Source organism: Rhinopithecus roxellana, chromosome 9 (genome assembly GCF_007565055.1).
Source record: "Rhinopithecus roxellana isolate Shanxi Qingling chromosome 9, ASM756505v1, whole genome shotgun sequence".
NCBI classification, from domain to species: Eukaryota; Metazoa; Chordata; class Mammalia; order Primates; family Cercopithecidae; genus Rhinopithecus; species Rhinopithecus roxellana.
Window position 1 is genome coordinate 23,383,657 of NC_044557.1, and position 11,119 is coordinate 23,394,775.

Sequence of the window (11,119 nt, forward strand, 5' to 3'; positions counted from 1 at the left end):
GCTTCTTTGGATGGCATTGAGGCCTACGCTAATAAAGGAAATTTCATCAGTTCAAAAGGCGAAAGAAGCTTTCTGAGAAACTTCTTTCTGATCAGTGAGTTCATCTCAAAGAATTACAACTTAAACCTCAGGAAGCAGGTTGCTCACACTCTTTTCGTGGAAACTGCAAAGTGATATTTGGGAGCCCATAGGGGCCCATGGTGAAAACGGAAATATATTCACATAATAATTAGAGAGAAGCTTTTAGAGAGATTGCTTTCTGATGTGTGACTTCATCACACAGAGTTCCACCCTTCCCTTCTTGGAACAGTTTGCTAACACTGTTGTCGTTTGATTCTGCAAAGTGATATTTGGGTGCCCTTAAGGGGCCACGGTGAAAATGGAGATATCCTCACATAATAACTAGAGAGAAGCTTTCTGAGAAACTGCACTGCCATGAGTGAATGCCACTCACAGAGTTACACGTTTCTCTTCAATGATGAGTTTCTTCACACAGTTTTCTGGAAATCTGCAATTAGACACTTCATAGCGCAATGAAGCCTTCGGTGACAAAGGAAATATCTTCAGATGAAAACTAGAAAGAAGCATTCTTAGAAACTTCTTGATGATGTGTGAATTCATCTCACAGAGTTACACTTATGTTTCGTGAAGCAGTCCATTAACACTGTCTTTGAGAAACCGGACAAGGGCTTATTTGAATCGCATTGGGGTCTGCGCTGATAACGGAAATTTCATCAGTTCAAAACGTGAAAGAAGCTTTCTGAGAAATTTCTTTCTCATCAGTGAGTTCATGTCACAGACTTACAACGTAAACCTCAGGAAGCAGTTTGCTAACACTTTTTTCGTGGAAACTCCAAAATGATATTTGGGAGCCCATAGGGGCCCATGGTCTAAAAGGAAATATCCTCACATAATAACTAGAGAGAAGCTTTTTGAGAGATTGCTTTCTGATGTGTGACTTCATCACCCAGATTTCCACCCTTCCCTTCTTGGAACACTTTGATAACAGTGTTCTCGTGGATTCAGCAAAGTGATATTTGGGAGCTCATTGAGGGCTATGGTGAAAAAGGAGATATCCTCACATAATAACAAGAGAGAAGCTTTCTGAGAAACTGCACTGTCACGTGTGAATGCAACTCACAGAGTTACACGTTTCTCTTCAGTGATCAGTTTGTTAACACAGTTTTCTGGAAATCTGCAATTAGATACTTCATAGCGCAATGAAGCTTATGGTGACAAAGAAAATATTCTCAGATGAAAACTAGAAAGAAGCTTTCTTAGAAACTTCTTGGTGATGTGTGAATTCATCTCACAGAGTTACACTTATGTTTCCAGGAGTAGTCCATTAACACTGTTTTTGAGGAACCTGAGAAGGGCTTCTTTGGATGGCATTGAGGCCTACGCTGATAAAGGAAATTTCATCAGTTCAATACGTGAAAGAAACTTTCTGAGAAACTTCTTTATGATCAGTGAGTTCATCTCACAGACTTCGAACTTAAACCTCAGGAAGCAGTTTGCTCACACTCTTTTCGTGGAAACTGCAAAGTGATATTTGGGATCCCATAGGGGCCATGATGTAAAAGGAAATATTCTCACATAATAACTAGAGAGATGCTTTTTGAGAGACTGCTTTCCGATGTGAGACTTCATCACACAGAGTTCCACCCTTCCCTTCTTCGAACAGTTTGCTAACACTGTTGTCGTTTGATTCTGCAAAGTGATACTTGGGAGCCCATAAGGGCCCATGGTGAAAAAGGAGATATACTCACATAATAACTAGAGAGAAGCTTTCAGAGAAATTGCATTGCCATTTGTGAATGCAACTCACAGAGTTACACGTTTCTCTTCAGTGATCAGTTTGTTATCACAGTTTTCTGGAAATCTGTAATTAGATACTTCATAGCGCAATGAAGCCTTCGGTGACAAAGGAAATATCTTCAGATGAAAATTAGAAAGAAGCTTTCATAGAAACTTCTTTGTGATGTGTGAATTCATCTCACAGAGTTACACTTATGTTTCGTGGAGCAGTCCATTAACCCTGTCTTTGAGGAACCTGACAAGGGCTTCTTTGAATCGCATTGAGGTCTACGCTGATAAAGGTAATTTCATCAGTTCAAAACGTGAAAGAAGCTTTCTGAGAAACTTCTTTCTGATCAGTAAGTTCATTTCACAGACTTACAACGTACACCTCAGAAAGAAGTTTGCTAACACTCCTTTCGTGTAAACTGCAAAGTTATATTTGGTATCCAATAGGGGCCCATGGTGAAAAAGGAGATATCCTCACATAACAACTAGAGAGAAGCTTTCTGAGAGATTCCTTTCTGATGTGTGACTTCATCACCCATTTTTCCACCCTTCCCTTCTTGGAACACTTTGATAACAGTGTTCTCGTGGATTCAGCAAAGTGATATTTGGGAGCTCATTGAGGACTATGGTGAAAAAGGAGATATCCTCACATAATAACTAGAGAGAAGCTTTCTGAGAAACTGCAGTGTCACATGTGAATGCAACTCACAGAGTTACACGTTTCTCTTCAGTGATCAGATTGTTAACACAGTTTTCTGGAAATCTGCAATTAGATACTTCATAGCGCAATGAAGCTTATGGTGACAAAGAAAATATTCTCAGATGAAAACTAGAATGAAGCTTTCTTAGAAACTTCTTGGTGATGTGTGAATTCATCTCACAGAGTTACACTTATGTTTCCTGGAGCAGTCCATTAACACTGTTTTTGAGGAACCTGAGAAGGGCTTCTTTGGAGGGCATTGAGGCCTACGCTGATAAAGGAAATATCATCAGTTCAATACGTGAAAGAAGCTTTCTGAGAAACTTCTTTCTGATCAGTGAGTTCATCTCACAGACTTCCAACTTAAACCTCAGGAAGCAGTTTGCTCACACTCTTTTCGTGGAAACTGCAAAGTGATATTTGGGAGCCCATGGGGGCCCATGGTAGAAAAAGGAGATATCCTCACATAATAACTAGAGAGAAGCTCTTTGAGAGATTACTTTCTGATGTGTGACTTCATCACCCAGATTTCCACCCTTCCCTTCTTGGAACACTTTGATAACAGTGTTCTCGTGGATTCAGCAAAGTGATATTTGGGAGCTCATTGAGGGCTATGGTGAAAAAGGAGATATCCTCACATAATAACTAGAGAGAAGCTGTATGGGAAACTGCACTGCCATGTGTGAATGCTACTCACAGAGTTACACGTTTCTCTTCAGTGATCAGTTTGTTATCACAGTTTTCTGGAAAACTGCAATTAGATACTTCATAGCACAATGAAGCCTATGGTGACAAAGGAAATATCTTCAGATGAAAAGTAGAAGGAAGCTTTCTTAGAAACTTCTTGGTGATGTGTGAATTCATCTCACAGAGTTACACTTGTGTTTCGTGGAGCAGTCCATTAACACTGTCTTTCAGGAACCTGACAAGGGCTTTTTTGGATGGCATTGAGGCCTACGCTGGTAAAGGAAATTTCATCAGTTCAATACGTGAAAGAAGCTTTCTGAGAAACTTCTTTCTGATCAGTGAGTTCATCTCACAGACTTACAACGTACACCTCAGGATGCAGTTTGCTAACACTCTTGTCGTGGATACTGCAAAGTGATATTTGGGAGCCCATAGGGGCCCATGGTGAAAAAGAAGATATCCTCACATAATAACTAGAGAGAAGCTCTTTGAGAGATTGCTTTCTGATGTGTGACTTCATCACCCAGATTTCCACCCTTCCCTTCTTGGAACACTTTGATAACAGTGTTCTAGTGGATTCAGCAAAGTGATATTTCTGAGCTCATGAGGGCTATGGTGAAAAAGGAGATATCCTCACATAAAAACTAGAGAGAAGCTTTCTGAGAAACAGCACTGTCACGTGTGAATGCAACTCACAGAGTTACACGTTTCTCTTCAGTGATCAGTTTGTTATCACAGTTTTCTGGAAATCTGCAATTAGATATTTCATAGCGCAATGAAGCCATCGGTGACAAAGGAAATATCTTCAGATGAAAACTTGAAAGAAGCTTTCTTAGAAACTTCTTGGTGATGTGTGAATTCATCTCACAGAGTTACACTTATGTTTCGTGGAGCAGTCCATTATCACTGTCTTTGAGGAACCTGACAAGGGCTTCTTTGAATCGCATTGAGGACTACGCTGATAAAGGTAATTTCATCAGTTCAAAACGTGAAAGAAGCTTTCTGAGAAACTTCTTTCTGATCAGTGTGTTCATGTCACAGACTTACAACGTACACCTCAGGAAGCAGTTTGCTAACACTCTTGTCGTGGATACTGCAAAGTGATATTTCGGAGCCCATAGGGGCCCATGGTGAAAAAGGAGATATCCTCACATAATAACTAGAGAGAAGCTCTTTGAGAGATTGCTTTCTGATGTGTGACTTCCTCACCCAGATTTCCACCCTTCCCTTCTTGGAACACTTTGATAATAGTGTTCTCGTGGATTCAGCAAAGTGATATTTGGGAGCTCATTGAGGACTACGGAGAAAAAGGAGATATCCTCACATAATAACTAGAGAGAAGATTTCTGAGAAACTGCCCTGTCACGTGTGAATGCAACTCACAGAGTTACACGTTTCTCTTCAGTGATCAATTTGGTAACACAGTTTTCTGGAAATCTGCAATTAGATACTTCATAGCGCAATGAAGCTTATGGTGACAAAGAAAACATTCTCAGATGAAAACTAGAAAGAAGCTTTCTTAGAAACTTCTTGGTGATGTGTGAATTCATCTCACAGAGTTACACTTATGTTTCGTGGAGCAGTCCATTAACACTGTCTTTGAGGATCCTTACAAGGGCTTCTTTGAATCACATTGAGGTCTACGCTAATAAAGGAAATTTCATCAGTTCAAAACGTGAAAGAAGCTTTCTGAGAAACTTCTTTCTGATCAGTCAGTTCATCTCACAGACTTACAACTTAAACCTCAGGAAGCAGTTTGCTCACACTCTATTCGTGGAAACTGCAAAGTGATATTTGGGAGACCATAGGGGCCCATGGTGTAAAAGGAAATATCCTCACATAATAACTAGAGAGAAGCTTTTTGAGAGATTGCTTTCTGACATGTGTGACTTCATCACACAGAGTTCCACCCTTCCCTTCTTGGAACAGTTTGATAACACTGTTGTCGTTTGATTCTGCAAAGTGATACTTGGGAGCCCATAAGGGCCATGGTGAAAAAGGAGATATACTCACATAATAACTAGAGAGAAGCTTTCTGAGAAACTGCACTGCCATGTGTGAATGCAACTCACAGAGTTACACGTTTCTCTTCAGTGATCAGTTTGTTAATCACAGTTTTCTGGAAATCTGCAATTAGATACTTTCATAGCGCAATGAAGCCTATCGGTGACAAAGGAAATATCTTCAGATGAAAACTAGAAAGAAGCTTTCTTAGAAACTTCTTGGTGATGTGTGAATTCATCTCACAGAGTTACACTTATGTTTCGTGGAGCAGTCCATTAACACTGTCTTTGAGGAACCTGACAAGGGCTTCTTTGAATCGCATTGAGGTCTACGCTGATAAAGGTAATGTCATCCGTTCAAAACGTGAAAGAAGCTTTCTGAGAAACTTCTTTCTGATCAGTGAGTTCATCTCACAGACTTACAACGTACACCTCAGGATGCAGTTTGCTAACACTCTTTTCGTGGATACTGCAAAGTGATATTTGGGAGCCCATAGGGGCCCATGGTGAAAAAGAAGATATCCTCACATAATAACTAGAGAGAAGCTCTTTGAGAGATTGCTTTCTGATGTGTGACTTCATCACCCAGATTTCCACCCTTCCCTTCTTGGAACACTTTGATAACAGTGTTCTAGTGGATTCAGCAAAGTGATATTTCTGAGCTCATGAGGGCTATGGTGAAAAAGGAGATATCCTCACATAAAAACTAGACAGAAGCTTTCTGAGAAACAGCACTGTCACGTGTGAATGCAACTCACAGAGTTACACGTTTCTCTTCAGTGATCAGTTTGTTAACACAGTTTTCTGGAAATCTGCAATTAGATATTTCATAGCGCAATGAAGCCATCGGTGACAAAGGAAATATCTTCAGATGAAAACTAGAAAGAAGCTTTCTTAGAAACTTCTTGGTGATGTGTGAATTCATCTCACAGAGTTACACTTATGTTTCGTGGAGCAGTCCATTAACACTGTCTTTGAGGAACCTGACAAGGGCTTCTTTGAATCGCATTGAGGTCTACGCTGATAAAGGTAATTTCATCAGTTCAAAACGTGAAAGAAGCTTTCTGAGAAACTTGTTTCTGATCAGTGATTTCATGTCACAGACTTACAACATACACCTCAGGATGCAGTTTGCTAACACTCTTGTCGTGGAAACTGCAGAGTGATATTTGGGAGCCCATAGGGGCCCATGGTGCAAAAGGAGGTATCCTCACATAATAACTAGAGAGAATCCCTTTGAGAGATTGCTTTCTGCTGTGTGACTTCATCACCCAGATTTCCACCCTTCCCTTCTTGGAACACTTTGTTAACAGTGTTCTCGTGGATTCAGCAAAGTGATATTTGGGATCTCATTGAGGGCTATGGTGAAAAAGGAGATATCCTCACATAATAACTAGAGAGAAGCTTTCTGAGAAACTGCACTGTCACGTGTGAATGCAACTCACAGAGTTACACGTTTCTCTTCAGTGATCAGTTTGTTAACACAGTTTTCTGGAAATCTGCAATTAGATACTTCATAGCGCAATGAAGCTTATGGTGACAAAGGAAATATTCTCAGATGAAAACTAGAAAGAAGCTTTCTGAGAAACTTCTTGGTGATGTGTGAATTCATCTCACAGAGTTACACTTATGTTTCGTGGAGCAGTCCATTAACACTGTTTTTGAGGAACCTGACAAGGGCTTCTTTGGATGGCATTGAGGCCTACGCTGATAAAGGAAATTTCATCAGTTCAAAACGTGAAAGAATCTTTCTGAGAAACTTCTTTCTGATCAGTGAGTTCATCTCACAGACTTACAACTTAAAACTCAGGAAGCAGTTTGCTCACACTCTTTTCGTGGAAACTGCAAAGTGATATTTGGGAGCCCATAGGGGCCCATGGTGAAAAAGGAAATATCCTCACATAATAACTAGAGAGAAGCTTTTTGAGAGATTGCTTTCTGATGTGTGACTTCATCACACAGAGTTCCACCCTTCCCTTCTTGGAACAGTTTGCTAACACTGTTGTCGTTTGATTCTGCAAAGTGATATTTGGGAGCCCATAAGGGCCCATGGTGAAAAAGGAGATATCCTCACATAATAACTAGAGAGAAGCTTTCTGAGAAACTGCACTGCCATGTGTGAATGCAACTCACAGAGTTACACGTTTCTCTTCAGTGATCAGTTTGTTAACACAGTTTTCTGGAAATCTGCAATTAGATACTTCATAGCGCAATGAAGCCTACGGTGACAAAGGAAATATCTTCAGATGAAAACTAGTAAGAAGCTTTCTTAGAAACTTCTTGGTGATGTGTGAATTCATCTCACAGAGTTATATTTATGTTTCGTGGAGCTGTCCATTAACACTGTCTTTGAGGAACCTGACAAGGGCTTCTTTGAATCGCGTTGAGGTCTACGCTGATAAAGGAAATTTCATCAGTTCAAAAAGTGAAAGAAGCTTTCTGAGAAACTTCTTTCTGATCAGTAAGTTCATGTCACAGACTTACAACGTACACCTCAGGAAGCTGTTTGCTAACACTTTTTTCGTGGAAGCTGCAAAGTGATATTTGGGAGCCCATAGGGGCCCATGGTGAAAAAGGAGATATCCTCACATAATAAATAGAGAGAAGCTCTTCGAGAGATTGCTTTCTGATGTGTGACTTCATCACCCAGATTTCCACCCCTCCCTTCTTGGAACACTTTGTTAACAGTGTTCTCGTGGATTCAACAAAGTGATATTTGGGATTTCATTGAGGGCTATGGTGAAAAAGGAGATATCCTCACATAATAACTAGAGAGAAGCTTTCTGAGAAACTGCACTGTCACGTGTGAATGCAACTCACAGAGTTACACGTTTCTCTTCAGTAATCAGTTTGTTAACACAGTTTTCTGGAAATCTGCAATTAGATACTTCATAGCGCAATGAAGCTTATGGTGACAAAGGAAATATTCTCAGATGAAAACTAGAAAGAAGCTTTCTGAGAAACTTCTTGGTGATGTGTGAATTCATCTCACAGAGTTACACTTATGTTTCGTGGAGCAGTCCATTAACACTGTTTTTGAGGAACCTGGCAAGGGCTTCTTTGGATGGCATTGAGGCCTACGCTGATAAAGGAAATTTCATCAGTTCAAAACGTGAAAGAATCTTTCTGAGAAACTTCTTTCTGATCAGTGAGTTCATCTCACAGACTTACCACTTAAAACTCAGGAAGCAGTTAGCTCACACTCTTTTCGTGGAAACTGCAAAGTGATATTTGGGAGCCCGTATGGGGCCATGGTGAAAAAGGAGATATCCTCACATAAAAACTAGAGAGAAGCTTTCTGAGAAACTGCACTGCCATGTGTGAATGCAACTCACAGAGTTACACGTTTCTCTTCAGTGATCAGAGTGATCAGTTTGTTAACACAGTTTTCTGGAAATCTGCAATTAGATACTTCATAGCGCAATGAAGCTCATGCTGACAATGGAAATATTCTCAGATGAAAACTAGAAAGAAGCTTTCTTAGAAACTTCTTGGTGATGTGTGTATTGATCTCACAGAGTTACACTTATGTTTCGTGCAGCAGTCCATTAACACTGTCTTTGAGGAACCTGGCAAGGGTTTCTTTGGATGGCATTGAGGCCTACGCTGATGAAGGAAATTTCATCAGTTCAAAACGTGAAAGAATCTTTCTGAGAAACTTCTTTCTGATCAGTGAGTTCATCTCACAGACTTACCACTTAAAACTCAGGAAGCAGTTTGCTCACACTCTTTTCGTGGAAACTGCAAAGTGATATTTGGGAGCCCGTACGGGGCCATGGTGAAAAAGGAGATATCCTCACATAATAACTAGGGAGAAGCTTTTAGAGAGATTGCTTTCTGATGTGTGACTTCATCACACAGAGTTCCACCCTTCCCTTCTTGGAACAGTTTGCTAACACTGTTGTCCTTTGATTCTGCAAAGTGTTATTTGGGAGCCCGTACGGGGCCATGGTGAAAAAGGAGATATCCTCACATAATAACTAGAGAGAAGCTTTCTGAGAAACTGCACTGCCATGTGTGAATGCAACTCACAGAGTTACACGTTTCTCCTCAGTGATCAGTTTGTTAACACAGTTTTCTGGAAATCTGCAATTAGATACTTCATATCGCAATGAAGTTTATGGTGACAAAGGAAATATTCTCAGATGAAAACTAGAAAGAAGCTTTCTTAGAAACTTCTTGCTGATGTGTGAATTCATCTCACAGAGTTGCACTTATGTTTCATGGAACAGTCCATTAACACTGTTTTTGAGGATACTGACAAGGGCTTCTTTGGATGGCATTGAGGCCTACGCTGATAAAGGAAATTTCATCACTTCAAAACGTGAAAGAAGCTTTCTGAGAAACTTCTTTCTGATCAGTGAGTTCATCTCACAGACTTACAACTGAAAACTGAGGAAGCAGTTTGCTCACACTCTTTTCGTGGAAACTGCAAAGTGATATTTGGGAGCCCATAGGGGCCCATGGTGAAAAAGGAAATATCCTCACATAATAACTAGAGAGAAGCTTTTTGAGAGATTGCTTTCTGATGTGTGACATCATCACACAGAGTTCCACCCTTCCCTTCTTGAAACTGTTAGCTAACACTGTTGTCGTTTGATTCTGCAAAGTGATAGTAGGGAGCCCGTAAGGGCCTATGGTGAAAAAGGAGATATATTCCCATAATAACTAGAGAGAAGCTTTCGGAGAAATTGCATTGCCATGTGTGAATGCAACTCACAGAGTTACACGTTTCTCTTCAGTGATTAGTTTGTTAACACAGTTTTCTGGAAATCTGCAGTTACATACTTCATAGGCAATGAAGCTTATGGTGACAAAGGAAATATTCTCAGATGAAAATTAGAAGGAAGCTTTCTGAGAAACTTCTTGGTGATGTGTGAATTCATCTCACACAGTTACACTTATGTTTCGTGGAGCAGTCCATTAACACTGTCTTTGAGATACCTGACAAGAGCGTCTTTGAATCGCATTGAGGTCTACGCTGATAAAGGATATTTCATCAGTTCAAAACGTGAAAGAAGCTGTGTGAGAAACTTCTTTCTGATCAGTGAGTTCATGTCACAGACTTACAACGTACACCTCAGGAAGCAGTTTGCTGACACTCTTTTCTTGGAAACTGCAGAGTGATATTTGGGAGCCCATAGGGGCCCATGGTGCAAAAGGAGGTATCCTCACACAATAACTAGAGAGAAGCTTTTTGAGAGATTGCTTTCTGATGTGTGGCTTCATAACCCAGATTTCCACCCTTCCCTTCTTGGAACACTTTGATAACAGTGTTCTCGTGGATTCAGCAAAGTGATATTTGGGAGCTCATTGAGAGCTGTGGTGAGAAAGGAGATATCCTCACATAAAAACTAGAGAGAAGCTTTCTGAGAAACTGCACTGTCACGTGTGAATGCAACTCACAGAGTTTCACGTTTCTCTTCAGTGATCAGTTTGTTAACACAGTTTTCTGGAAATCTGCAATTAGATACTTCATAGCGCAATGAAGCTTATGGTGACAAAGGAAATATTCTCAGAAGAAAACTAGAAAGAAGCTTTCTGAGAAACTTCTTGGTGATGTGTGAATTCATCTCACAGAGTTACACTTATGTTTGGTGGAGCAGTCCATTACCACTCTTTTTGAGGAACCTGAGAAGGGCTTCTTTGGATGGCATTGAGGCCTTCGCTGATAAAGGAAATTTCATCAGTTCAAAACGTGAAAGAAGCTTTCTGAGAAACTTCTTTCTGATCAGTGAGTTTACGTCACACACTTACAACGTACATCTAAGGAAGCAGTTTGCTAACACTCTTTTCGTGGAAACTGCAAAGTGATATTTGGGAGCCCATAGGGACCCATGGTGAAAAAGGAGATATCCTCACATAATAACTAGAGAGAAGCTTTTTGGGAGATTGCTTTCTGACGTGTGACTTCATCACACAG